Raw genomic sequence first — 23,042 nt, forward strand, 5'->3', positions numbered from 1 at the left:
CTTGGCTCACTAAATTTCGTTCTTCTAGGTTAAATTGTTCGTTGGCAGTAACAGTTTTAATTTTTAGGTTTCACTCTGTTTTCTCCTATATGAACACATGTAGTTGGAACTCTAAATCAAACACGATTTGTGCTAGTTCTTTGAAACTTGACACAATAAAGTAGTTCCAAGTTCTCTCTCTATGGTTTGTGTCCTATTGATGTAGCCCTAAGCAGAGACTGGCGCAAATCACTTTCATGGAGAGGGGTTGCCAAGGATCCAAGAAACTACGAGTTTCCTGAAATCTCAGCACACATGTTTTCACCCAATCTTGATGACACTTTCAGGTAATGATCACTACCAGAATTCCCCTTGGCTCACCAAATTTCGTTCTTCTAGGTTAAACCGTTCGTTGGCAGTAACAGTTTTAATTTTTAGGTTTCACTCTGTTTTCTCCTATATGGATACATGTAGTTGGAACTCTAAATCAAACACGGTTTGTGCTAGCTCTTTGAAACTTGACACAATAAAGTAGTTCCAAGTTCTATCTCTATGGTTTGTTTCCTATTGATGTAGCCCTAAGCAGAGACTGGCGCAAATCACTTTCATGGAAAGGGGTTGCAAAGCTTCCAAAAAACTACGAGTTTCCTGAAATCTCACACACATTTTTTCACCCAATCTTGATGACAATTTCTCGGAATGATCATTACCCCAATCCCACTTGGTTCAACAAATTTCGTTCTTCTAGGCTAAACCGTTCGTTGGCAGTAACAGTTTTAATTTTTAGGTTTCACTCTGTTTTCTCCTATATGGATACATGTAGTTGGAACTCTAAATCAAACACGGTTTGTGCTAGCTCTTTGAAACTTGACACAATAAAGTAGTTCCAAGTTCTCTCTCTATGGTTTGTTTCCTATTGATGTAGCCCTAAGCAGAGACTGACGAAAATCACTTTCATGGAAAGGGGTTGCCAAGCTTCCAAAAAACTACGAGTTTCCTGAAATCTCAGCACACATTTTTTCACCCAATCTTGATGACACTTTCAGGTAATGATCAGTACCCTAATCCCACTTGGCTCACCAAATTTCGTTCTTCTAGGTTAAACTCTTCCTTGGCAGTAACAGTTTTAATTTTTAGGTATCATTCTGTTTTCTCCTATATGGATACATGTAGTTGGACCTCTAACTCACACGGTTTGTGCTAGCTCTTTGAAACTTGACACAATAAAGTAGTTCCAATTTCTCTCTCTATGATTTTTTCCTATTGATGTAGCCCTAAGCAGAGACTGGCGCATATCACTTTCATGGAAATGGGTTGCCAAGCTTCAAAGAAACTACGAGTTTCCTGAAATCTCAGCACACATGTTTTCACCCAATCTTGATGACACTTTCTCAGAATGATCAGTACCACAATCCCACTTGGCTAACCAAATTTCGTTCTTCTATGTTAAACCGTTCGTTGGCAGTAACAGTTTTAATTTTTAGGTTTCACTCTGTTTTTTCCTATATGGATACATGTAGTTGGAACTCTAACTCAAACACGGTTTGTGCTAGCTCTTTGAAACTTGACACAATAAAGTAGTTCCAAGTTCTATCTCTATGGTTTGTTTCCTATTGATGTAGCCCTAAGCAGAGACTGGAGCAAATCACTTGCATGGAAAGCGGTTGCCAAGCTTCCAAAAAACTACGTGTTTCCTGAAATCTCAGCACATATTTTTTCACCTGATCTTGATGACACTTTCAGGTAATGATCAGTACCCCAATCCCACTTGGCGCACCAAATTTCGTTCTTCTAGGTTAAATCGTTCGTTGGCAGTAACAGTTTTAATTTTTAGGTTTCACTCTGTTTTCTCCTATATGGATACATGTATTTGGAACTCTAAATCAAACACGGTTTTTGCCAGCTCTTTGAAACTTGACACAATAAAGTAGTTCCAAGTTCTGTCTCTTTGGTTTGTTTCCTATTGATGTAGCCCTAAGCAGAGACTGGCGCAAATCACTTTCATGGAAAGGGGTTGCCAAGCTTCCAAAAAACTACGAGTTTCCTGAAATCTCAACACACATTATTTCACCCAATCTTGATGACACTTTCAGGTAATGATCAGTACCCCAATCCCACTTGGCTCACCAAATTTCGTTCTTCTAGGTTAAACCGTTCTTTGGCAGTAACAGTTTAAATTTTTAGGTTTCACTTTGTTTTCTCCAATATGGATACATGTAATTGGAACTCTAAATCAAACACGGTTTGTGCTAGCTCTTTGAAACTTGACACAATAAAGTAGTTCCAAGTTCTCTCTCTATGGTTTGTTTCCTATTGATGTAGCCCTAAGCAGAGACTGGCGCAAATCACTTTCATGGAAAGGGGTTCCCAAGCTTCCAAAAAAAGTACGAGTTTCCTGAAATCTCAGCACACATTTTTTCACCCAATCTTGATGACACTTTCAGTTAATGATCAGTAATGCAATCCCCCCTGGCTCACCAAATATCGTTCTTCTAGGTTAAACCGTTCGTTGGCAGTAACAGTTTAAATTTTTAGGTTTCACTCTGTTTTCTCCTATATGAACACATGTAGTTGGAACTCTAAATCAAACACGGTTTGTGCTAGCTCTATGAAACTTGACACAATAAATTAGTTCCAAGTTCTATCTCTATGGTTTGTTTCCTACTGATGTAGCCCTAAGCAGAGACTGGCGCAAATCACTTTCATGGAAAGGGGTTGCCAAGCTTCCAAAAAATTTCGAGTTTCCTGAAATATCAGTACACATTTTTTCTCCCAAACTTGATGACATTTTCAGGTAATGATCAGTACCCCCATCCCACTTGGCTCACCAAATTTCGTTCTTCTAGGATAATCGTTCTTTGGCAGTAACAGTTTTAATTTTTAGGTTTCACTCTGTTTTCTCCTATATGGATAAATGTAGTTGGAATCTGAATCAAACACGGTTTGTGCTAGCTCTTTGAAACTTGACACAATAAAGTAGTTCCAAGTTCTATCTCTATGGTTTGTTTCCTATTGATGTAGCCCTAAGCAGAGACTGGCGCAAATCAATTTCATGGAAAGCGGTTGCAAAGCTTCCAAAAAACTGCGAGTTTCCTGAAATCTCAGCACACATTTTTTCACCCAATCTTGATGACATTTTCTGGTAATGATCAGTAAACCAATCCCACTTGGCGCACCAAATTTCGTTCTTCTAGGATAATCGTTCATTGGCAGTAAGAGTTTTAATTTTTAGGTTTCACTCTGTTTTCTCCTATATGGATACATGTAGTTGGAACGCTAAATCAAACACGGTTTGTGCCAGCTCTTTGAAACTTGACACAATAAAGTAGTTCCAAGTTCTCTCTCTATGGTTTGTTTCCTATTGATGTAGCCCTAAAAAGAGACTGGCGAAAATCACTTTCATGGAAAGGGGTTGCCAAGCTTCCAAAAAACTACCAGTTTCCTGAAATCTCAGCACACATTTTTTCACCCAATCTTGATGACACTTTCACGTAATGATAAGTACCCCTATCCCACTTGGCTCACCAAATTTCGTTCTTCTAGGTTAAAAAGTTCGTTGGCAGTAACAGTTTTAATTTTTAGGTTTCACTGTGTTTTCTCCTACATGGATACATGTATTTGGAACTCTAAATCAAACACCATTTGTGCTAGCTCTTTGAAACTTGACACAATAAAGTAGTTAGAAGTTCTATATCTATGGTTTGTTTCCTATTGATGTAGCCCTAAGCAGAGACTGGCGCAAATCACTTTCATGGAAAGGGGTTGCCAAGCTTCCAAAAAACTTCGAGTTTCCTGAAATATCAGTACACATTTTTTCACCCAAACTTGATGACATTTTCAGGTAATTATCAGTACCCCCATCCCACTTGGCTCACCAAATTTCGTTCTTCTAGGATAATCGTTCTTTGGCAGTAACAGTTTTAATTTTTTGGTTTCACTCTGTTTTCTCCTATATGGATAAATGTAGTTGGAACTCTGAATCAAACACGGTTTGTGCTAGCTCTTTGAAATTTGACACAATAAAGTAGTTCCAAGTTCTATCTCTATGGTTTGTTTCCTATTGATGTAGCCCTAAGCAGGGACTGGCGCAAATCACTTTCATGGAAAGCGGTTGCCAAGCTTCCAAAAAACTGCGAGTCTCCTAAAATCTCAGCACACATTTTTTCACCCAATCTTGATGACATTTTCAGGTAATTATCAGTACCCCAATCCCACTTGGTGCACCAAATTTCGTTCTTCTATGATAATCGTTCGTTGGCAGTAACATTTTTAATTTTTAGTTTTCACTCTGTTTTCTCCTATATGGATACAGGTAGTTGGAACGCTAAATCAAACAAGGTTTGTGCCAGCTCTTTGAAACTTGACACAATAAAGTAGTTCCAAGTTCTCTCTCTATGGTTTGTTTCCTATTGATGTAGCCCTAAGCAGAGACTGGCGCAAATCACTTTCATGGAAAGGGGTTGCCAAGCTTCCAAAAAACTACGAGTTTCCTGAAATCTCAGCACACATTTTTTCACCCAATCTTGATGACACTTTCAAGTAATGATCAGTACCCCAATCCCACTTGGCTCACCAAATTTCGTTCTTCTAGGTTACACCGTTCGTTGGCAGTAACAGTTTTAATTTTTAGGTTTCAGTCTGTTTTCTTCTATATGGACACATGTAGTTGGAACTCGAAATCAAACAACGTTTGTGCTAGCTCTTTGAAACTTGACACAATAAAGTAGTTCCAAGTTCTATCTCTATGGTTCGTTTCCTATGGATGTAGCCCTAAGCAGAGACTGGCGCAAATCACTTTCATGGAAAGGGGTTGCCAAGCTTCCAAAAAACTACGAGTTTCCTGAAATCCCAGCAAACGTTTTTTCAGCCAATCTTGATGACACTTTCAGGTTATGATTAGTACCGCAATCCCACTTGGCTCACCAAATTTCCTTCTTCTAGGTTAAACCGTTCGTTGGCAGTAACAGTTTTAATTTTTAGGTTTCACTCTCTTTTCTCCTATATGTATAAATGTAGTTGGAACTCTGAATCAAACACGGTTTGTGCTAGCTTTTGAAACTTGACACAATAAAGTAGTTCCAAGTTCTATCTCTATGGTTTGTTTCCTATTGATGTAGCCCTAAACAGAGACTGGCGAAAATCACTTTCAGGGAAAGGGGTTGCCAAGCTTCCAAATAACTACGAGTTTCCTGAAATCTCAGCACACATTTTTTCACCCAATCTTGATGACACTTTCAGGTAATGATCAGTACCGGAATCCCACTTGGCTCACAAAATTTCGTTCTTCTAGGTTACACCGTTCGTTGGCAGTAACAGTTTTAATTTTTAGGTTTCTGTCTGTTTTCTGCTATATGGACACATGTAGTTGGAACTCGAAATCAAACACCGTTTGTGCTAGCTCTTTGAAACTTGACACAATAAAGTAGTTCCAAGTTCTATCTCTATGGTTCGTTTCCTATTGATGTAGCCCTAAGCAGAGACTGGCGCAAATCACTTTCATGGAAAGGGGTTGCCAAGCTTCCAAAAAACTACCAGTTTCCTGAAATCTCAGCACACGTTTTTTCAGCCAATCTTGATGACACTTTCAGGTAATGATGAGTACCGCAATCCCACTTGGCTCACCAAATTTCCTTCTTCTAGGTTAAACCGTTCGTTGGCAGTAACAGTTTTAATTTTTAGGTTACACTCTGTTTTCTCCTATATGGATAAATGTAGTTCGAACTCTGAATCAAACACGGTTTGTGCTAGCTTTTGAAACTTGACACAATAAAGTAGTTCCAAGTTCTATCTCTATGGTTTGTTTCCTATTGATGTAGCCCTAAGCAGAGACTCGCGCAAATCACTTTCATGGAAAGCGGTTGCCAAGCTTCCAAATAACTGCGAGTTTCCTGAAATCTCAGCACACATTTTTTCACCCAATCTTGATGACACTTTCAGGTAATGATCAGTACCCCAATCCCACTTGGCGCACCAAATTTCATTCTTCTAGGTTAAATCGTTCGTTGGCAGTAAGAGTTTTAATTTTTAGATTTCACTCTGTTTTCTCCTATATGGATACATGTAGTTGGAACTCTAAATCAAACACGGTTTGTGCTAGCTCTTTGAAACTTGACAAAATAAAGTAGTTCCAAGTTCTCTCTCTATGGTTTGTTTCCTATTGATGTAGCCCTAAGCAGAGACTCGCACAAATCACTTTCATGGAAAGGTGTTGCCAAGTTTCCAAAAAAATACGAGTTTCCTGAAATCTCAGCACACATTTTTTCACCCAATCTTGATGACACTTTCACGTAATGATAAGTACCCCAATCCCACTTGGCTCACCAAATTTCGTTCTTCTAGGTTAAACCGTTCGTTGGCAGTAACAGTTTTAATTTTTAGGTTTCACTCTGTTTTCTCCTATATGGATACATGTAGTTGGAACTCTAAATCAAACACGGTTTTTGCTAGCTCTTTGAAACGTGACACAATAAAGTAGTTCCAAGTTCTATCTCTATGGTTTGTTTCCTATTGATGTAGCCCTAAGCAGAGACTGGCGCAAATCACTTTCATGGAAAGGGGTTGCCAAGCTTCCAAAAAACTACCAGTTTCCTGAAATCTCAGCACACATTTTTTCACCCAATCTTGATGACACTTTCAAGTAATGATCAGTACCCCAATCCCACTTGGCTCACCAAATTTCGTTCTTCTAGGTTAAACCGTTCGTTGGCAGTAACAGTTTTACTTTTTAGGTTTCACTCTGTTTTCTCCTGTATGGATACATGTAGTTGGAACTCTAAATCAAACACGGGTTGTGCTAGCTCTTTGAAACTTTACAAAATAAAGTAGTTCCAAGTTCTATCTCTATGGTTTCTTTCCTATTGATGTAGCCATAAGCAGAGACCGGTGCAAATCACTTTCATGGAAAGGGGTTGCCAAGCTTCCAAAAAACTACGAGTTTCCTGAAATCTCAGCACACATTTTTTCACCCAATCTTGATGACACTTTCACGTAATGATAAGTACCCCTATCCCACTTGGCTCACCAAATTTCGTTCTTCTAGGTTAAAAAGTTCGTTGGCAGTAACAGTTTTAATTTTTAGGTTTCACTGTGTTTTCTCCTACATGGATACATGTAGTTGGAACTCTAAATCAAACACCATTTGTGCTAGCCCTTTGAAACTTGACACAATAAAGTAGTGAGAAGTTCTATCTCTATGGTTTGTTTCCTATTGATGTAGCCCTAAGCAGGGACTGGCGCAAATCACTTTCATGGAAAGCGGTTGCCAAGCTTCCAAAAAACTGCGAGTCTCCTAAAATCTCAGCACACATTTTTTCACCCAATCTTGATGACATTTTCAGGTAATTATCAGTACCCCAATCCCACTTGGTGCACCAAATTTCGTTCTTCTATGATAATCGTTCGTTGGCAGTAACATTTTTAATTTTTAGTTTTCACTCTGTTTTCTCCTATATGGATACAGGTAGTTGGAACGCTAAATCAAACAAGGTTTGTTCCAGCTCTTTGAAACTTGACACAATAAAGTAGTTCCAAGTTCTCTCTCTATGGTTTGTTTCCTATTGATGTAACCCTAAGCAGAGACTGGCGCAAATCACTTTCATGGAAAGGGGTTGCCAAGCTTCCAAAAAACTACGAGTTTCCTGAAATCTCAGCACACATTTTTTCACCCAATCTTGATGACACTTTCAAGTAATGATCAGTACCCCAATCCCACTTGGCTCACCAAATTTCGTTCTTCTAGGTTACACCGTTCGTTGGCAGTAACAGTTTTAATTTTTAGGTTTCAGTCTGTTTTCTGCTATATGGACACATGTAGTTGGAACTCGAAATCAAACAACGTTTGTGCTAGCTCTTTGAAACTTGACACAATAAAGTAGTTCCAAGTTCTATCTCTATGGTTCGTTTCCTATGGATGTAGCCCTAAGCAGAGACTGGCGCAAATCACTTTCATGGAAAGGGGTTGCCAAGCTTCCAAAAAACTACGAGTTTCCTGAAATCTCAGCAAACGTTTTTTCAGCCAATCTTGATGACACTTTCAGGTTATGATTAGTACCGCAATCCCACTTGGCTCACCAAATTTCCTTCTTCTAGGTTAAACCGTTCGTTGGCAGTAACAGTTTTAATTTTTAGGTTTCACTCTCTTTTCTCCTATATGTATAAATGTAGTTGGAACTCTGAATCAAACACGGTTTGTGCTAGCTTTTGAAACTTGACACAATAAAGTAGTTCCAAGTTCTATCTCTATGGTTTGTTTCCTATTGATGTAGCCCTAAACAGAGACTGGCGAAAATCACTTTCAGGGAAAGGGGTTGCCAAGCTTCCAAATAACTACGAGTTTCCTGAAATCTCAGCACACATTTTTTCACCCAATCTTGATGACACTTTCAGGTAATGATCAGTACCGGAATCCCACTTGGCTCACAAAATTTCGTTCTTCTAGGTTACACCGTTCGTTGGCAGTAACAGTTTTAATTTTTAGGTTTCTGTCTGTTTTCTGCTATATGGACACATGTAGTTGGAACTCGAAATCAAACACCGTTTGTGCTAGCTCTTTGAAACTTGACACAATAAAGTAGTTCCAAGTTCTATCTCTATGGTTCGTTTCCTATTGATGTAGCCCTAAGCAGAGACTGGCGCAAATCACTTTCATGGAAAGGGGTTGCCAAGCTTCCAAAAAACTACGAGTTTCCTGAAATCTCAGCACACGTTTTTTCAGCCAATCTTGATGACACTTTCAGGTAATGATGAGTACCGCAATCCCACTTGGCTCACCAAATTTCCTTCTTCTAGGTTAAACCGTTCGTTGGCAGTAACAGTTTTAATTTTTAGGTTTCACTCTGTTTTCTCCTATATGGATAAATGTAGTTCGAACTCTGAATCAAACACGGTTTGTGCTAGCTTTTGAAACTTGACACAATAAAGTAGTTCCAAGTTCTATCTCTATGGTTTGTTTCCTATTGATGTAGCCCTAAGCAGAGACTGGCGCAAATCACTTTCATGGAAAGCGGTTGCCAAGCTTCCAAATAACTGCGAGTTTCCTGAAATCTCAGCACACATTGTTTCACCCAATCTTGATGACACTTTCAGGTAATGATCAGTACCCCAATCCCACTTGGCGCACCAAATTTCATTCTTCTAGGTTAAATCGTTCGTTGGCAGTAAGAGTTTTAATTTTTAGATTTCACTCTGTTTTCTCCTATATGGATACATGTAGTTGGAACTCTAAATCAAACACGGTTTGTGCTAGCTCTTTGAAACTTGACAAAATAAAGTAGTTCCAAGTTCTCTCTCTATGGTTTGTTTCCTATTGATGTAGCCCTAAGCAGAGACTCGCACAAATCACTTTCATGGAAAGGTGTTGCCAAGTTTCCAAAAAAATACGAGTTTCCTGAAATCTCAGCACACATTTTTTCACCCAATCTTGATGACACTTTCACGTAATGATAAGTACCCCAATCCCACTTGGCTCACCAAATTTCGTTCTTCTAGGTTAAACCGTTCGTTGGCAGTAACAGTTTTAATTTTTAGGTTTCACTCTGTTTTCTCCTATATGGATACATGTAGTTGGAACTCTAAATCAAACACGGTTTTTGCTAGCTCTTTGAAACGTGACACAATAAAGTAGTTCCAAGTTCTATCTCTATCGTTTGTTTCCTATTGATGTAGCCCTAAGCAGAGACTGGCGCAAATCACGTTCATGGAAAGGGGTTGCCAAGCTTCCAAAAAACTACCAGTTTCCTGAAATCTCAGCACACATTTTTTCACCCAATCTTGATGACACTTTCAAGTAATGATCAGTACCCCAATCCCACTTGGCTCACCGAATTTCGTTCTTCTAGGTTAAACCGTTCGTTGGCAGTAACAGTTTTACTTTTTAGGTTTCACTCTGTTTTCTCCTGTATGGATACATGTAGTTGGAACTCTAAATCAAACACGGGTTGTGCTAGCTCTTTGAAACTTTACACAATAAAGTAGTTCCAAGTTCTATCTCTATGGTTTCTTTCCTATTGATGTAGCCATAAGCAGAGACCGGTGCAAATCACTTTCATGGAAAGGGGTTGCCAAGCTTCCAAAAAACTACGAGTTTCCTGAAATCTCAGCACACATTTTTTCACCCAATCTTGATGACACTTTCACGTAATGATAAGTACCCCTATCCCACTTGGCTCACCAAATTTCGTTCTTCTAGGTTAAAAAGTTCGTTGGCAGTAACAGTTTTAATTTTTAGGTTTCACTGTGTTTTCTCCTACATGGATACATGTAGTTGGAACTCTAAATCAAACACCATTTGTGCTAGCCCTTTGAAACTTGACACAATAAAGTAGTGAGAAGTTCTATCTCTATGGTTTGTTTCCTATTGATGTAGCCCTAAGCAGAGACTGGCGCAAATCACTTTCATGGAAAGGGGTTGCCAAGCTTCCAAAAAACTTCGAGTTTCCTGAAATATCAGTACACATTTTTTCACCCAATCTTGATGACACTTTCAGGTAATGATCAGTACCCCAATCCCACTTGGCGCACCAAATTTCATTCTTCTAGGTTAAATCGTTCGTTGGCAGTAACAGTTTTAATTTTTAGGTTTCACTCTGTTTTCTCCTATATGGATACATGTAGTTGGAACTCTAAATCAAACACGGTTTGTGCCAGCTCTTTGAACTTGACACAATAAAGTAGTTCCAAGTTCTGTCTCTATGGTTTGTTTCCTATTGATGTAGCCCAAAGCAGAGACTGGCACAAATCACTTTCATGGAAAGGGGTTGCCAAATTTCCAAAAAACTACGAGTTTCCTGAAATCTCAGCACACATTTTTTCACCCAATCTTGATGACACTTTCAGGTAATGATCAGTACCCCAATCCCACTTGGCTCACCAAATTTCGTTCTAGGTTAAACCGTTTGTTGGCAGTAAGAGTTTTAATTTTTAGATTTCACTCTGTTTTCTCCTATATGGATACATGTAGTTGGAACTCTAAATCAAACACGGTTTGTGCTAGCTCTTTGAAACTTGACAAAATAAAGTAGTTCCAAGTTCTCTCTCTATGGTTTGTTTCCTATTGATGTAGCCCTAAGCAGAGACTCGCACAAATCACTTTCATGGAAAGCGGTTGCCAAGCTTCCAAAAAACTGCGAGTCTCCTGAAATCTCAGCACACATTTTTTCACCCAATCTTGATGACATTTTCAGGTAATTATCAGTACCCCAATCCCACTTGGTGCACCAAATTTCGTTCTTCTATGATAATCGTTCGTTGGCAGTAACAGTTTTAATTTTTAGGTTTCACTCTGTTTTCTCCTATATGGATACAGGTAGTTGGAACGCTAAATCAAACAAGGTTTGTGCCAGCTCTTTGAAACTTGACACAATAAAGTAGTTCCAAGTTCTCTCTCTATGGTTCGTTTCCTATGGATGTAGCCCTAAACAGAGACTGGTGAAAATCACTTTCATGGAAAGGGGTTGCCAAGCTTCCAAATAACTATGAGTTTCCTGAAATCTCAGCACACATTTTTTCACACAATTTTGATGACACTTTCAGGTAATGATCAGTACCGCAATCCCACTTGGCTCACCAAATTTCGTTCTGCTAGGTTACACCGTTCGTTGGCAGTAACAGTTTTAATTTTTAGGTTTCAGTCGGTTTTCTGCTATATGGACACATGTAGTTGGAACTCGAAATCAAACACCGTTTGTGCTAGCTCTTTGAAACTTGACACAATAAAGTAGTTCCAAGTTCTATCTCTATGGTTCGTTTCCTATGGATGTAGCCCTAAGCAGAGACTGGCGCAAATCACTTTCATGGAAAGGGGTTGCCAAGCTTCCAAAAAACTACGAGTTTCCTGAAATCTCAGCACACGTTTTTTCAGCCAATCTTGATGACACTTTCAGGTAATGATCAGTACCGCAATCCCACTTGGCTCACCAAATTTCCTTCTTCTAGGTTAAACCGTTCGTTGGCAGTAACAGTTTTAATTTTTAGGTTTCACTCTCTTTTCTCCTATATGTATAAATGTAGTTGGAACTCTGAATCAAACACGGTTTGTGCTAGCTTTTGAAACTTGACACAATAAAGTAGTTCCAAGTTCTATCTCTATGGTTTGTTTCCTATTGATGTAGCCCTAAGCAGAGACTGGCGCAAATCACTTTCATGGAAAGCGGTTGCCAAGCTTCCAAAAAACTGCGAGTTTCCTGAAATCTCAGCACACATTTTTTCACCCAATCTTGATGACATTTTCAGGTAATGATCAGTACCCCAATCCCACTTGGCTCACCAAATTTCATTTTTCTAGGATAATCGTTCGTTGGCAGTAACAGTTTTAATTTTTAGGTTTCACTCTGTTTTCTCCTATATGGATACATGGACTTGGAACGCTAAATCAAACACGGTTTGTGCCAGCTCTTTGAAACTTGACACAATAAAGTAGTTCCAAGTTCTCTCTCTATGGTTTGTTTCCTATTGATGTAGCCCTAAACAGAGACTGGCGAAAATCACTTTCATGGAAAGGGGTTGCCAAGTTTCCAAATAACTACGAGTTTCCTGAAATCTCAGCACACATTTTTTTACCCAATCTTGATGACACTTTCAGGTAATGATCAGTACCGCAATCCCACTTGGCTCACCAAATTTCGTTCTTCTAGGTTACACCGTTCGTTGGCAGTAACAGTTTTAATTTTTAGGTTTCAGTCTGTTTTCTCCTATATGGACACATGTAGTTGGAACTCGAAATCAAAGACGGTTTGTGCTAGCTCTTTGAAACTTGACACAATAAAGTAGTTTTAAGTTCTATCTCTATGCTTCGTTTCCTATTGATGTAGCCCTAAGCAGAGACTGGCGCAAATCACTTTCATGGAAATGGGTTGCCAAGCTTCCAAAAAACTACGAGTTTCCTGAAATCTCAGCACATGTTTTTTCAGCCAATCTTGATGACAATTTCAGGTAATGATCAGTACCGCAATCCCACTTGGCTCACCAAATTTCCTTCTTCTAGGTTAAACCGTTCTTTGGCAGTAACAGTTTTAATTTTTAGGTTTCACTCTGTTTTCTCCTATATGGATACATTTAGTTGGAACTCTAAAGCAAACACGGTTTGTGCTAGCTCTTTGAAACTTCACACAATAAATTAGTTCCAAGTTCTCTCTCTATGGTTTGTTTCCTATTGATGTAGCCCTAAGCAGAGACTCGCGCATATCACTTTCATGGAAAGGCGTTGCCAAGCTTCCAAAAAACTACGAGTTTCCTGAAATCTCAGCACACATTTTTTCACCCAATCTTGATGACATTTTGAGGTAATGATCAGTACCGAAATCCCACTTGGCTCACCAAATTTCGTTCTTCTAGGTTAAATCGTTCGTTGGCAGTAACAGTTTTAATTTTTAGGTTTCACTCTGTTTTTTCCTATATGGATACATGTAGTTGAAACTCTAAATCAAACATGGTTTGTGCTAGCTCTTTGAAACTTGACACAATAAAGTAGTTCCAAGTTCTATCTCTATGGTTTGTTTCCTATTGATGTAGCCCAAAGCAGAGACTGGCACAAATCACTTTCATAGAAAGGGGTTGCCAAGCTTCCAAAAAACTACGAGTTTCTTGAAATCTCAGCACACATTTTTTCAACCAAACTTGATGACACTTTCAGGTAATGATCAGTACTGCAATCCTACTAGGCTTACAAAATTGTGTTCTTCTAGGTTAAACCGTTTGTGGGCAGTAACAGTTTTAATTTTTAGGTTTCACTCTGTTTTCTCCTATAGGAACACATGTGGTTGGAACTCTAAATCAAACACGGTTTGTGCTAGCTCTTTGAAACTTGACACAATAAAGTAGTTCCAAGTTCTATCTCTATGATTTGTTTCCTATTGATGTAGCCCTAAACAGAGACTGGCGCAGATCACTTTCATGGAAAGGGGTTGCCAAGCTTCCAAAAAACTACGAGTTTCCTGAAATCTCAGCACACATTTTTTCACCCAATCTTGATGACACTTTCAGGTAATGATCAGTACCGCAATCCCACTTGGCTCACCAAATTTCGTTCTTCTAGGTTACACCGTTCGTTGGCAGTAACAGTTTTAATTTTTAGGTTTCAGTCTGTTTTCTGCTATATGGACACATGTAGTTGGAACTCGAAATCAAACACCGTTTGTGCTAGCTCTTTGAAACTTGACACAATAAAGTAGTTCCAAGTTCTATCTCTATGGTTCGTTTCCTATGCATGTAGCCCTAAGCAGAGACTGGCGCAAATCACTTTCATGGAAAGGGGTTGTCAAGCTTCCAAAAAACTACGAGTTTCCTGAAATCTCCGCACACGTTTTTTCAGCCAATCTTGATGACACTTTCAGGTAATGATCAGTACCGCAATCCCACTTGGCTCACCTAACTTCCTTCTTCTAGGTTAAACCGTTCGTTGGCAGTAACTGTTTTAATTTTTAGGTTTCACTCTGTTTTCTCCTATATAGATACATGTAGTTGGAACGCTAAATCAAACACGGTTTGTGCCAGCTCTTTGAAACTTGACACAATAAAGTAGTTAGAAGTTCTCTCTCTATGGTTTGTTTCCTATTGATGTAGCCCTAAACAGAGACTGGTGAAAATCACTTTCATGGAAAGGGGTTGCCAAGCTTCCAAAAAACTACGAGTTTCCTGAAATCTCAGCACATATTTTTTTACCCAATCTTGATGACACTTTCAGGTAATGATCAGTACCGCAATCCCACTTGGCTCACCAAATTTCGTTCTTCTAGGTTACACCGTTCGTTGGCAGTAACAGTTTTAATTTTTAGGTTTCAGTCTGTTTTCTCCTATATGGACACATGTAGTGGGAACTCGAAATCAAAGATGGTTTGTGCTAGCTCTTTGAAACTTGACACAATAAAGTAGTTCCAAGTTCTATCTCTATGCTTCGTTTCCTATTGATGTAGCCCTAAGCAGAGACTGGCGCAAATCACTTTCATGGAAAGGGGTTGCCAAGCTTCCAAAAAACTACGAGTTTCCTGAAATCTCAGCACACGTTTTTTCAGCCAATCTTGATTACAATTTCAGGTAATGATCAGTACCCCAATCCCACTTGGCTCACCAAATTTCGTTGTTCTAGGTTAATCCGTTCGTTGGCAGTAACATTTTTAATTTTTATGTTTGTCTCTGTTTTCTCCTATATGGATACTTGTAGTTGGAACTCTAAATCAAACAGGGTTTGTGCTAGCTCTTTGAAACATGACACAATAAAGTAGTTCCAAGTTCTATCTCTATGATTTGTTTCCTATTGATGTAGCCCTGAGCAGAGACTGGCGCAAATCACTTTCATGGAAAGGGGTTGCCAAGCTTCTAAAAAACTACGAGTTTCCTGAAATCTCAGCACACATTTTTTCACCCAATCTTGATGACACTTTCAGGTAATGATCAGTACCGCAATCCCACTTGGCTCACCAAATTTCATTCTTCTAGGTTAAACCGTTCGTTGGCAGTAACAGTTTTAATTTTTAGGTTTCACTCTGTTTTCTCCTATATGGATACATGTAGTTGGAACTCTAAATCAAACATGGTTTGTGCTAGCTCTTTGAAACTTGACACAATAAAGTAGTTCCAAGTTCTATCTCTATGGTTTGTTTTCTATTGATGTAGCCCTAAGCAGAGACTGGCACAAATCACTTCCATTGAAAGGGGTTGCCAAGCTTCCAAAAAACTACGAGTTTCCTGAAATCTCAGTACACATTTTTTCACCCAATCTTGATGACACTTTCAGTTAATGATCAGTACCGCAATCCCACTTGGCTCACCAAATTTCGTTCTTCTAGGTTAAACCGTTCGTTGGCAGTAACAGTTTAAATTTTTAGGTTTCACTCTGTTTTCTCCTATATGGATACATGTAGTTGGAACTCTAAATCAAACACGGTTTGTGCTAGCTCTTTGAAACTTGACACAATAAAGTAGTTCCAAGTTCTATCTCTATGGTTTGTTTCCTATTGATGTAGCCCTTAGCAGAGAATGGCGCAAATCACTTTCATGGAAAGCGGTTGCCAAGCTTCCAAAAAACTGCGATTTACTGAAATCTCAGCACACATTTTTTCACGCAATCTTGATGATTATTTCAGGTAATGATCAGTACCCCAATCCCACTTGGCTCACCAAATTTCGTTGTTCTAGGTTAATCCGTTCATTGGCAGTAACAGTTTTAATTTTTAGGTTTCATTCTGTTTTCTCCTATATGGATACATGTATTTGGAACTCTAAATCAAACACGGTTTGTGGTAGCTCTATGAAACTTGACACAATAAAGTAGTTCCAAGTTCTGTCTCTATGGTTTGTTTCCTATTGATGTAGCCCAAGCAGAGACTGGCGCAAATCACTTTCATGGAAAGCGGTTGCCAAGCTTCCAAAAAACTGCGAGTTTCCTGAAATCTCAGCACACATTTTTTCACCCAATCTTGATGCCATTTTCAGGTAATTATCAGTACCCCAATCCCACTTGGCTCACCAAATTTCGTTGTTCTAGGTTAATCCGTTCGTTGGCAGTAACATTTTTAATTTTTAGGTTTGTCTCTGTTTTCTCCTATATGGATACATGTAATTGGAACTCTAAATCAAACAGGGTTTGTGCTAGCTCTTTGAAAATTGACACAATAAAGTAGTTCCAAGTTCTATCTCTATGGTTTGTTTCCTATTGATGTAGCCCTGAGCAGAGACTGGCGCAAATCACTTTCATGGAAAGGGGTTGCCAAGCTTCCAAAAAACTACCAGTTTCCTGAAATCTCATCACACATTTTTTCACCCAATCTTGATGACACTTTCAGGTAATGATCAGTACCGAAATCCCACTTGACTCACCAAATTTCGTTCTTCTAGGTTAAACCGTTCGTTGGCAGTAACAGTTTAAATTTTTAGGTTTCACTCTGTTTTCTCCTATATGAACACATGTAGTTGGAACTCTAAATCAAACACGGTTTATGCTAGCTCTTTGAAACTTGACACAATAAAGTAGTTCTAAGTTCTATCTCTATGGTTTTTTTCCTATTGATGTAGCCCTGAGCAGAGACTGGCGCAAATCACTTTCATGGAAAGGGGTTGCCAAGCTTCCAAAAAACTACGAGTTTCCTGAAATCTCAGCACACATTTTTTCACCCAATCTTGATGACACTTTAAGGTAATTATCAGTACCGAAATCCCACTTGGCTCACCAAATTTTGTTCTTCTAGGTTAAACCGTTCGTTGGCAGTAACAGTTTTAATTTTTAGGTTTCACTCTGTTTTCTCCTATATGGATACATGTAGTTGGAATTCTAAATCAAACACGGTTTGTGCTAGCTCTTTGAAACCTGACACAATAAAGTAGTTCCAAGTTCTATCTCTATGGTTTGTTTTCTATTGATGTAGCCCTAAGCAGAGACTGGCACAAATCACTTCCATGGAAAGGGGTTGCCAAGCTTCCAAAAAACTACGAGTTTCCTGAAATCTCAGTACACATTTTTTCACCCAATCTTGATGACACTTTCAGCTAATGATCAGTACCGCAATCCCACTTGGCTCACCAAATTTCGTTCTTCTAGGTTAAACCGTTCGTTGGCAGTAACAGTTTTAATTTTTAGGTTTCACTCTGTTTTCTCCTATATGGATACATGTAGTTGGAACTCTAAATCAAACACGGTTTGTGCTAGCTCTTTGAAACTTGACACAATAAAGTAGTTCGAAGTTCTATCTCTATGGTTTGTTTCCTATTGATGTAGCCCTAAGCAGAACTTGCGCAAATCACTTTCTTTGAAAGCGGTTGTCAAGTTTCCAAAAAACTACGAGTTTCCTGAAATCTCAGCACACATTTTTTACCCAATCTTGATGACACTTTCAGGTAATGATCAGTACCCCAATCCCACTTGGCTCACCAAATTTCGTTCTAGGTTAAACAGTTTGTTGGCAGTAACAGTTTTAATTTTTAGATTTCACTCTGTTTTCTCCTATATGGATACATGTATTTGGAACTCTAAATCAAACACGGTTTGTGCTAGCTCTTTGAAACTTGACACAATAAAGTAGTTCCAAGTTCTATCTCTATGGTTTGTTTCCTATTGATGTAGCCCTAAGCAGAGACTCGCACAAATCACTTTCATGGAAAGGGGTTGCCAAGCTTCCAAAAAACTACGAGTTTCCTGAAATCTCAGCACACATTTTTTCACCCAATCTTGATGACACTTTCAGGTAATGATCAGTACCGCAATCCCACTTGGCTCACCAAATTTCGTTCTTCTAGTTTAATCAGTTCGTTGGCAGTAACATTTTTAATTTTTAGGTTTCACTGTGTTTTCTCCTATATGGATGCATGTAGTTGGAACTCTAAATCAAACACGGTTTGTGCTAGCTCTTTGAAACTTGACACAATAAAGTAGTTCCAAGTTCTATCTCTATGGTTTGTTTCCTATTGATGTAGCACTATGCAGAGACTGGCGCAAATCTCTTTCATGGAAAGGGGTTGCCAAGCTTCCAAAAAACTACGAGTTTCCTGAAATCTCAGCACACATTTTTTCACCCAAACTTGATGACACTTTCACGTAATGATAAGTACCCCTATCCCACTTGGCTCACCAAATTTCATTCTTCTAGGTTAAAAAGTTCGTTGGCAGTAACAGTTTTAATTTTTAGGTTTCACTGTGATTTCTCCTACATGGATACATGTAGTTGGAACTCTAAATCAAAGACGGTTTGTGCTAGCTCTTTGAAACTTGACACAATAAAGTAGTTAGAAGTTCTATCTCTATGGTTTGTTTCCTATTGATGTAGCCCTAAGCAGAGACTGGCGCAAATCACTTTCATGGAAAGGGGTTGCCAAGCTTCCAAAAAATTTCGAGTTTCCTGAAATATCAGTACACATTTTTTCACCCAAACTTGATGACATTTTCAGGTAATGATCAGTACCCCCATCCCACTTGGCTCACCAAATTTCGTTCTTCTAGGATAATCGTTCTTTGGCAGTAACAGTTTTAATTTTTAGGTTTCACTCTGTTTTCTCCTATATGGATAAATGTAGTTGGAACTCTGAATCAAACACGGTTTGTGCTAGCTCTTTGAAACTTGACACAATAAAGTAGTTCCAAGTTCTATCTCTATGGTTTGTTTCCTATTGATGTAGCCCTAAGCAGATACTGGCACAAATCACTTTCATGGAAAGCGGTTGCCAAGCTTCCAAAAAACTGCGAGTTTCCTGAAATCTCAGCACACATTTTTTCACCCAATCTTGATGACATTTTCAGGTAATGATCAGTACCGCAATCCCACTTGGCTCACCAAATTTCGTTCTTCTAGGTTACACCGTTCGTTGGCAGTAACAGTTTTAATTTTTAGGTTTCAGTCTGTTTTCTCCTATATGGACACATGTATTTGGAACTCGAAATCAAACACAATTTGTGCTAGCTCTTTGAAACTTGACAGAATAAAGTAGTTCCAAGTTCTCTCTCTATGGTTTGTTTCCTATTGATGTAGCCCTAAGCAGAGACTGGCGAAAATCACTTTCATGGAAAGGGGTTGCCAAGCTTCCAAAAAACTACGAGTTTCCTGAAATCTCAGCACATATTTTTTCACCCAATCTTGATGAGACTTTCAGGTAATGATCAGGACCCCAATCCCACTTGGCTCACCAAATTTCGTTCTTCTAGGTTAAACCGTTCTTTGGCAGTAACAGTTCTAATTTTTAGGTTTCACTCTGTTTTCTCCTATATGGATACATTTAGTTGGAACTCTAAATCAAACACGGTTTGTGGTAGCTCTTTGAAACTTCACACAATAAATTAGTTCCAAGTTCTCTCTCTATGGTTTGTTTCCTATTGATGTAGCTCTAAGCAGAGACTCGCGCATATCACTTTCATGGAAAGGGGTTGCCAAGCTTCCAAAAAACTACGAGTTTCCGGAAATCTCAGCACACATTTTTTCACCCAATCTTGATGATTATTTCAGGTAATGATCAGTACCCCAATCCCACTTGGCTCACCAAATTTCATTGTTCTAGTTTAATCCGTTCGTTGGCAGTAACATTTTTAATTTTTAGGTTTGTCTCTGTTTTCTCCTATATGGATACATGTAGTTGGAACTCTAAATCAAACAGGGTTTGTGCTAGTTCTTTGAAACTTGACCCAATAAAGTAGTTCCAAGTTCTCTCTCTATGGTTTGTTTCCGATTGATGTAGCCCTAAATAGAGACTGGCGAAAATCACTTTCAGGGAAAGGGGTTGCCAAGCTTCCAAAAAACTACGAGTTTCCTGAAATCTCAGCACACATTTTTTCACCCAATCTTGATGACACTTTCAGGTAATGATCAGTACCGAAATCCCACTTGGCTCACCAAATTTCGTTCTTGTAGGTTAAACCGTTCGTTGGCAGTAACAGTTTTAATTTTTAGGTTTCACTCTGTTTTCTCTTATATGAACACATGTAGTTGGAACTCTAAATCAAACACGGTTTGTGCTAGCTCTTTGAAACTTGACACAATAAAGTAGTTCCAAGTTCTCTCTCTATGGTTTTTTTCCTATTGATGTAGCCCTAAGCAGAGAATGGCGCAAATCACTTTCATGGAAAGCGGTTGCCAAGCTTCCAAAAAACTACGAGTTTCCTGAAATCTCAGCACACATTTTTTCACCCAATCTTGATGACATTTTCAGGTAATGATCAGTACCGCAATCCCACTTGGCTCACCAAATTTCGTTCTTCTAGGTTAAACCGTTCGTTGGCAGTAACAGTTTAAAGTTTTAGGTTTTACTCTGTTTTCTCCTATATGGATACATGTAGTTGGAACTCTAAATCAAACACGGTTTGTGCTAGCTCTTTGAAACTTGACACAATAAAGTAGTTCCAATTTCTATCTCTATGGTTTGTTTCCTATTGATGTAGCCCTTAGCAGAGAATGGCGCAAATCACTTTCATGGAAAGCGGTTGCCAAGCTTACAAAAAACTGCGAGTTTCCTGAAATCTCAGCACACATTTTTTCACCCAATCTTGATGATTATTTCAGGTAATGATCAGTACCCCAATCCCACTTGGTGCACCAAATTTCGTTCTTCTAGGATAATCGTTCGTTGGCAGTAACAGTTTTAATTTTTAGGTTTCAATCTGTTTTCTCCTATATGGATACATGTAGTTGGAACGCTAAATCAAACACGGTTTGTGCCAGCTCTTTGAAACTTGACACAATAAAGTATTTCCAAGTTATCTCTCTATGGTTTGTTTCCTATTGATGTAGCCCTAAACAGAGACTGGCAAAAATCACTTTCATGGAAAGGGGTTGCCAAGCTTCCAAATAACTACGAGTTTCCTGAAATCTCAGCACACATTTTTTCACCCAATCTTGATGACACTTTCAGGTAATGATCAGTACCGCAATCCCGGTTGGCTACCAAATTTCTTTCTTCTCGGTTACACCGTTCGTTGGCAGTAACAGTTTTAATTTTTAGGTTTCAGTCTGTTTTCTGCTATATGGACTCATGTAGTTGGAACTCGAAATCAAACACGGTTTGTGCTAGCTTTTTGAAACTTGACACAATAAAGTAGTTCCAAGTTCTATCTCTATGGTTTGTTTCCTATTGATGTAGCCCTAAGCAGAGACTGGCGCAAATCACTTTCATGGAAAGGGGTTGCCAAGCTTCCAAAAAACTACGAGTTTCCTGAAATCTCAGCACAAGTTTTTTCATCCAATCTTGATGACAATTTCAGGTAATGATCAGTACCGCAATCCCACTTGGCTCACCAATTTTCGTTCTTCTAGGTTAATCCGTTCGTTGGCAGTAATATTCTTAATTTTTAGGTTTGTCTCTGTTTTCTCCTATATGGATACATGTAGTTGGAACTCTAAATCAAACAGGGTTTGTGCTAGCTCTTTGAAACTTGACACAATAAAGTAGTTCCAAGTTCTATCTCTATGGTTTGTTTCCTATTGATATAGCCCTGAGCAGAGACTGGCGCAAATCACTTTCATGGAAAGGGGTTGCCAAGCTTCCAAAAAACTACCAGTTTCCTGAAATCTCAGCACACATTTTTTCACCCAATCTTGATGAAACTTTCAGGTAATGATTAGTACCGAAATCCCACTTGGCTCACCAAATTTCATTCTTCTAGGTTAAACCGTTCGTTCGCAGTAACAGTTTTAATTTTTAGGTTTCACTCTGTTTTTTCCAATATGAACACATGTAGTTGGAACTCTAAATCAAACACGGTTTGTGCTAGCTCTTTGAAACTTGACAGAATAAAGTAGTTCCAAGTTCTATCTCTATGGTTTTTTTCCTATTGATGTAGCCTTGAGCAGAGACTGGCGCAAATCACTTTCATGGAAAGGGGTTGCCAAGCTTCCAAAAAACTACGAGTTTCCTGAAATCTCAGCACACATTTTTTCACCCAATCTTGATGACACTTTCAGGTAATGATCAGTACCGAAATCCCACTTGGCTCACCAAATTTTGTTCTTCTAGGTTAAACCGTTCGTTGGCAGTAACAGATTTAATTTTTAGGTTTCACTCTGTTTTCTCCTATATGGATACATGTAGTTGGAACTCTAAATCAAACACGGTTTGTGCTAGCTCTTTGAAACCTGACACAATAAAGTAGTTCCAAGTTCTATCTCTATGGTTTGTTTTCTATTGATGTAGCCCTAAGCAGAGACTGGCACAAATCACTTTCATGGAAAGGGGTTGCGAAGCTTCCAAAAAACTACGAGTTTCCTGAAATCTCAGTACACATTTTTTCACCCAATCTTGATGACACTTTCAGTTAATGATCAGTACCGCAATCCCACTTGGCTCACCAAATTTCGTTCTTCTAGGTTAAACCGTTCGTTGGCAGTAACAGTTTAAATATTTAGGTTTCACTCTGTTTTCTCCTATAGGAACACATGTGTTTGGAACTCTAAATCAAACACGGTTTGTGCTAGCTCTTTGAAACTTGACACAATAAAGTAGTTCCAAGTTCTATCTCTATGGTTTTTTTCCTATTGATGTAGCCCTAAGCAGAGAATGGCGCAAATCACTTTCATGGAAAGCGGTTGCCAAGCTTCCAAAAAACTACGAGTTTCCTGAAATCTCAGCACACATTTTTACACCCAATCTTGATGACATTT

This window comes from Spermophilus citellus, assembly GCF_964194105.1.
Source record: "Spermophilus citellus genome assembly, chromosome: 5".
Lineage (NCBI taxonomy): Eukaryota > Metazoa > Chordata > Mammalia > Rodentia > Sciuridae > Spermophilus > Spermophilus citellus.